The following is a 7,070-nucleotide window of genomic DNA, read 5'->3' on the forward strand; positions in this document are numbered from 1 at the left end:
TGAAAAACCTAGTCTAAGGAGCCATAAAGCATGATAAGAGAATTTGGCATTCATCAATGATAAACAGGAGGGAAATGTTGGAAGAATTTAATTTATTATCATTGCTTCATGCTGTACTGTCGCTTTAAGGAACTGTTTGCTTCTCATATTATAATCTAGTGTGCTCAAGACTCATGGAGAAATTACCAGAAACAGCCACACCCACATTCACACCCACCTTCTTACTCCATACCCATTCATATACTCACACACGATCACATGATATGTAATCTGATACTTTTGTAAACTAAATAAAAGAGCAGAGGAAGGGTGCAGCAACTCGGAGTTGATGAGGAAGCTGCCAGCAGAGCAAGCTGCACTCTCCCCTTGCAAGTAAAAGATCCAGACGTCTTTTGTGTTGTTACTTTGTCGTCACATATGTTAGAATAAACCTAACACTTGTAGACTCCGGTGATACATGTTCAATAATCCAGTCTTCCACTCTCACCCCTAAACTGAGTGGCAGAATTATGTATTCCACCATCTGGTGAGACGGTTTTAGAAAAGTTTTCAGTTCCTCTGACGTGTTCGTGGTTGTCAGATGAGGGTCTAGTGTCCCTCAAACATTCATTTTTAATCTCCAGTCATTGCCCTGTTAATCTGTTAAAGAGAGATCTCATGATTTCATTGGGCATTGTAATTACCTCCATACCAGAAGGCCTTCTGATTACTCAATCCAATTTCCCCTATCAAATGAGTTCCTACTGCCCTTTGTATGTTTATCAATGGTGGTTGCATTTGGCGCCCTCTGACCTTCTGTATAGTGCTGCACAGCCATACCTGCCGCCTGCCAGTGACAAAATGTCTGTTGACAGCCTTCATTGCATGGCACATATACATGACGAGCCTGACCTTAATTATGAGACTGATTTTTACCAAAGTGTAAATACCTCTTTTGCTCTGACGTCTGTTTATTTTGACTGACAGTAAACTGCAGCACGTGTCTCTGACTCCCTCTCAATTTTTTTTTTTATTTAGATCCCCAACTCTCTTCCACACATTTCTCCCGCTCGCCAAGCCTGCAGATGCTCTTGTTTCTTGGAGTCTGTTCTTACTGTCGACAGTTCATTCCCAACTATTCTAGGTTGGACCTCTTCAACAGCTGACCTTTGGCCGTCATTTCACAGCTTCCACTCTTCTGGCCTGGACCCCGGAGGCTGAGGAAGCCTTCACACGCCTTAAATGTTCTTTACAATCTGCCCCTGCTTTAGGTCTTCCTGACCCCTCCAAACCATTCGTCCAGTTCGTTGACGAACGATCTGGCTGCTTGTCTCCATGTGGTGGCTGCCTGTGAACTATGTGTCCACTGCTCTTGTGACTCTTGTGACACTTGTGTGGGATTATTTTCCCCTTACGCTACATGTCCCTCATTGTGTGGCCTCCATCTACAAACCCTCTTCCCACCTCTCTGCTGCCCGTTGGTTGTGCTATCACACCACCCTTTTGGGTCTTCCTAATGTTACAGTTAAGAAGTGTTCTACTCTTAATCCAGCCACTCTTCTCCCTCTCCCCGACGATGGTTAGCCTCATTCTTGTGTAGCTGAACTTCAACAGTCCTGTTCACCTCGCCCTGACCTCTCTGATTCTCCACTGCCTAACTCTGACCTCATATACTATGTGGATGGTTCTGACTCTCGTGACCCTGTCACCGGGGTGTCCCACGTAGGTTTTGTTGTTGTAGATGATTACTCTGTTGTCTCTTCCTCCCCTCTCCTGTCTCATTACTCAGCACAAGCAGCAGAGCTAATGGCCCTTACCACAGCCTATGAGCTGGCCAAAGATCGCTCCGTAATGTCAAGAAGGGTTGAGCTCAGTATTCAGAGGTCATGGACCGAGTGTATCATAGCAGGCAAAAAATTATATCAGTTCCACATTCAGCATAAGAAAGGGGAACATGTTGTTGAAATAAAATCATTATATCATATATTTTTCATATATATCTGCATGTAACGCAAGAGAGGGAATGTGTCTGAATAAGACTAAAAGAATGATCCTCTGACTCGAAATGGTTGATGTGATTATGACAAAAAGTCAGAAGGGCTTGATGCTGAAATCAATAGGTTAAAAAATGTTGTGATTAACATTATGATTTTTAAAATGTGAGTAATGAATAAAAAGAAGTGCTGTGGTACAATGTCAGTCATAAAAAGAAATGAGATGTGTGAACTGTCTGCAAAATAGGGACAGATACAGGAAGGATGTTCAAGATATGACACACTTGGTGTTCAGGTCATGACGCATGTAACATGCACAGGTGTCCAAGACCAACAGGAACAAACACCAAGAAAGGCCTAAAAAGTAGGGAATGATTCACCCAAAACGGAAAAAGTGTTTTTTACATATTGTATCATGTAAATAGAATTTATAGTTAGTTATCAAAGTGTGTTAAATCAAAGTGTTTTAAATCATAATCTGCTATCAAAGTGTGTTAAATCAAAGTGTGTTAAATCATAATCTGCTTGTCAGGAACAGCTAATCCTTTGTTGAAGACTCTGCACAGGAAATGTCCTTCACGAACTTCCTTTTTAGGAGATCTTGCTTTGCACAGGAAATATCATGTACGTACTCCTAGAAATGTTTTACGATGTGCTCCACAAAGGATGAAGTCTGTTCCTCATCATTTATGTGAATCGTGTGAACTTTGCCCAAAGAGTATATACGTAATGAAAAAACAACTGCTCAATGCTTATTTAACTTTCTCAATAAAAGGAGCTGCAGTCCTCATACACTTTGGGACTTAGGTGAGCCAACTCTGCGAACCTGTTGGCCTCTCTGCTCCTCCTCGCAGCGAGTAAAACTTACAACGTTGTCAGGTGTGGTTCTTTTCAGGTCATTCTATCTGTGGCAGTTAGATGACAATAGTGGTTGCTGAATAATGTAATTTTCGGCACTGACATATCACATAAAGAAGAGCTGAACAGTTCAATTTGTGCTTCATCTCTCCCCCGGACGGACAGGACTCACTCCAGGACTTTGCCATGCCCCAGAAAAGAGGATTGTGGACTTAGGAGAACTTACAAGAAGAGCAGAGGGTTTTTCATCAACTTAGAAAAACGTCAAGAAATTCCAACATGCAAAAGATTGGATTATTTCTCTGAGTTTGCTCGCCACAAAAAGAATTGGATTATACTTCTGCTTTTGCTTGCCATAACTGTTAAACGGATCAAGAGAGTGCCTCGCCCAGGGGGAAGCGGCCCCGTACTGGGCAGCTAAGGGCGTTGGCTCTTCCGTAGGAGTGAAGACTCAACACACCGAAGGCCTACGGTTGTGACTTCTCCTTTTTTCCACCACCAGGGAGCGATAGGGTCAGAATATATTAATATCAACAAATACCACAGTACATTTATATATGTATTACTGAATTTGCTATATGGTATTGATTGAATCATATTTTACCTGATTACTACAATTGCAGAAATTTACTTATGTGCTGTGCCCATTTTATTCTAATAAATAAAATCCTATGAAAAATAACATCGTTGATTAAATAAATTTCATCACTTCACCCATCTCTTAGCATACAGTAAATCCCGGGTCATATACATCTAGCAACATCATTGACGGTTCACCAACAGTTTATGTTTATTCTCTGAAAAGACTAGTTACATGCTCCTGACACCGTTGAGGTGTTTAAAACCCTTTTCCGGCAAGTAACAAGTGCCAGGATCATGAGAGGTAAGCTGTCATGAATGAGTGTGGTTGTGAGGCTATACCTCGGAGTGAGCGCGAGGTGGCAGCGGGGCAGACACTTAGAGGGAAGACAGTCAGAAGCCAGACGAGTCACCTCGCCCATCGGCCTAAGCAGACCTGTGGAGGACCAGAGGAGGGTCCCGAGTGAGGGACCTGCGAGTGAAGTGGCGCAGCCCGCACCCGCTCTGGCCCCACGGGTCCTTACCCGTTGCACGGAGGGCTGATCAAGCTGCGGGTGAGCCCGTAGCCTGGGATCTAACAGTAACCATTTTACACAGACTCCTGTTACGCCTCTGGTGCCACCAAAAATTCCTCAAATCTGATGGCAAGTCTGTACTTCACCATTCCAAAATTGCAGATGATAGGATGCTGCCTTAGCATCCCCTTCCTCTCACTCTCTCTCTAACCCCTCCTTCCCATCCCCCCACCTCACTCTCTGATCTCTCTGATCTCTCTTCTCCTGACGACCGCCCGCTGCAGCGCCGTCTCTCGTTCTAGAGTCTGGTACGGTCCTGATAACAAACCTTGCCTTCCTCGCTCTCTTTTCCCCTTTTATGCTAAATTGGCATCGCAGCTGAATTTTGTAAATCTTGCCTCATCTGCGCACAAAACAATCCCGGTAGAACCAAACCGCTCACACAACAGGCTGCGTACCCCCCACCCACACGCCCATTCGAACATGTCATGAAGGACTTCATTGAACTAAGAAATATTGCCTTGTAATGGTAGACATGTTTTCTAAATGGGTTGAAGCCTTCCCCGCTAAACATGCCTCCGCTGCCACTGTGGCTAACACCATTCTCACAGACATTATTCCTAGATGGGGAATCCCCATTAAACTGTCCTCTGACAATGGTTCCTATTTCGTTAACACAGTTCTCCAACAACTGTCTGAACACCTTAAATTCGATCTCAAAACACACTGTAGCTACCATCCCCAATCTGGAGAAGCTGTGGAAAGAGAAAATGGCACCCTCAAAGCCAAACTTCTCAAGTGCTGCGAAAACACTGGTCTCACCTGGCTGAAGTGCCTGCTCATTGTGCTGATGTACATGAGAATGAGAGTGTGCCCGCGTAATCAGCTGTTTTCATTTGAAATCCTCTTTGCTTCCCTGCCAAATGTGGGAATGGGCGCTCTTGGTCCCCCTGTGGACACAACCATATATGAAGATTCTGTGATCTCTTTTTGTATCTCATTATCTCGCTCTCTTTCTCAGATACGAAAGTAGGTCTCTGCTACCCTCCCCCAGCGTGCTGAACATTCACTCCACTCCATTCATCCAGGTCACTATGTGTTGGTAAAAAACTTCAGACGAAAGACGTGGCGACACCGTCGCTGGCTTGGCCCCTTCCAGGTCCTTCTCATCACCCATACAGCCGTGAATGTTGCTGAAAGCGCTACCTGGATTCACACCACCCACTTTAAGGTTGTCTCCACCGACCTGGTTCCTCCACCCACCGTCTAAGAAAGGAACCTTCTCCTCCTCGCCAGCAATCACACCATGTATGCGTGTATGCTCCTGCATAACGCCCTTCTTGTCTGTTTCTGCACCATTCTCCTCACTTGTATACATGCCCTTATTCAACACTACATGGGTCAGATGGTGGGCCAATGTACTCTAGTTCCCCGCGATGACCTCATCCTCTTGTCTCTCCTATTCCCTTTCTCAGATTATGACGCCACCACAGACAACACAGATGTGTGACATGATGCTGTGCTTTAAACCATTTCCTGGTGTAGCATGTGCTGATGATATTTCTAGGTGATTTTGTAATCAAAAGGGGGAATTGTGTATGAAAATATTTTATTTGTGTTCACACTGAATGGAAATGTATTGATTATGTGCAAAAGAACTGCTTGTGCTACACTTGTAGTATTGTGACCTATTGTGATTGAGACAGTTGTTTTTCTTACTTGGCTGCACCTGCAGGTTCGCCCACGTGTCTGTAAATATGACAAATGTACTTATTTATTTCACAGGGAACGTGTGATTTAAATCATACGTGAAGTACTTGTCCTCCTCACCAGGTTTGGACCAAGGCGATTGATTTTGTAAACATATAGGGAGTACTTCCTTATCTAGCTGACGTCTTGAAGTCTAACACTTGTATCCTTTGTTTAAATCTAAACCTAACCGCTGCATTACATAACCATGTAACCACATAAAAGAGAGCTCACCTAATAGGAAGTCAGTCGAGTCTAACAGTTGTATTAGATGGAGTTGGGTTTGGCTCTCTTGATCAAGATATTTAGAATAAATCCATCAAAGGCAATCTCTGTTGACTCTTCATTTCTTCAAATCATAAAAAAATTTCAACAACACTTGTAATGTTGACTCTGAGTACAGGATCTTGGAAGGAATACACTGCAGTAACCAGGCCTGTGTACACGCATACACATGAACATAAACTTAGTGCTTTTTGACGTGAGAGACAACATCAACGAGTGTGAGCCAGTCTAACCACGAGTGTGTGACAGACACTGCCGTATGTTTTGTCTCCAGCTGTGAGATACAGCAGGGAGCTCTGAACAAAATTGTCTGGTGAGGAAGTCATTGCGTTGGTCTGGATGTAACCGGTCATGCAAGTGGAGATTCCAAATGTAGCCATTGCCTGAAAAAACAAAAGACAATAATGGAAAACTAAATAGAGAAGGTAAAACCCAATTATCTAATATCACATTAAAGATCAAATTACCTGTAAAATAATAGGTAATGACCTTGAAAAAATCTCTCTGCAAACACTTACAGATACATGCAGGTTATCAACATGAACAGAATTTAGGAAGATTAAAACTACAGTACTTCACGGAAATAAAGACTCCGTGTATGTTACGATGATTTTTTTTTTTTTAAGTGAGCGTGAACATGAAAATAAAACAAATGTGCTGCCATTACTGCAGAATCAAGTTGTCTGTATATAAAACAGTATAAATGTATTTATCTTCAATACTGTATGGTAAGAGACACACAAATTCTGCATATTGCTGGAAACACATGGAAGAACACAGTAACAGTAGACGTCTGTGTTTTACATCTGTTTTTATGCATGACAAATCTAAATGATGTAATTTTAATATAAATATAACTTTCAAGACTTTAGAGATTGTCTCATATATTAGTCTATAGTCTGTTGAGGCAGGTCAGCTGATGTGTGTCTCCCACTGAAACTTCCACAAACCCATGCTTGGTGTCAAGATGGTATTTTAAAGTTGACAAGCTCTGGTGAAAGGAAAACTATTTTCCCAAAAAGTAAGTAACGTAATTTCCGGACTATAAGCCGCTACGTTTTTCACACGTTTTGAACTATGCGGCTTAGATTGATAGATAGATAGATAGATA

The 7,070-nt window shown here is 42.7% G+C and overlaps 1 protein-coding gene across 1 annotated transcript in view; it reads right to left on the bottom strand.

The window, feature by feature from the left end:
- The window catches only part of LOC103397289 (calmodulin-regulated spectrin-associated protein 1-B-like), a 411,725-nt gene that overhangs the window by 287,180 nt on the left and 117,475 nt on the right, over positions 1-7,070 (bottom strand). The window lies entirely within an intron of this gene.

The sequence above is a fragment of the Cynoglossus semilaevis genome, chromosome W, assembly GCF_000523025.1.
Source record: "Cynoglossus semilaevis isolate Cse_v1.0 chromosome W, Cse_v1.0, whole genome shotgun sequence".
NCBI classification, from domain to species: domain Eukaryota; kingdom Metazoa; phylum Chordata; class Actinopteri; order Pleuronectiformes; family Cynoglossidae; genus Cynoglossus; species Cynoglossus semilaevis.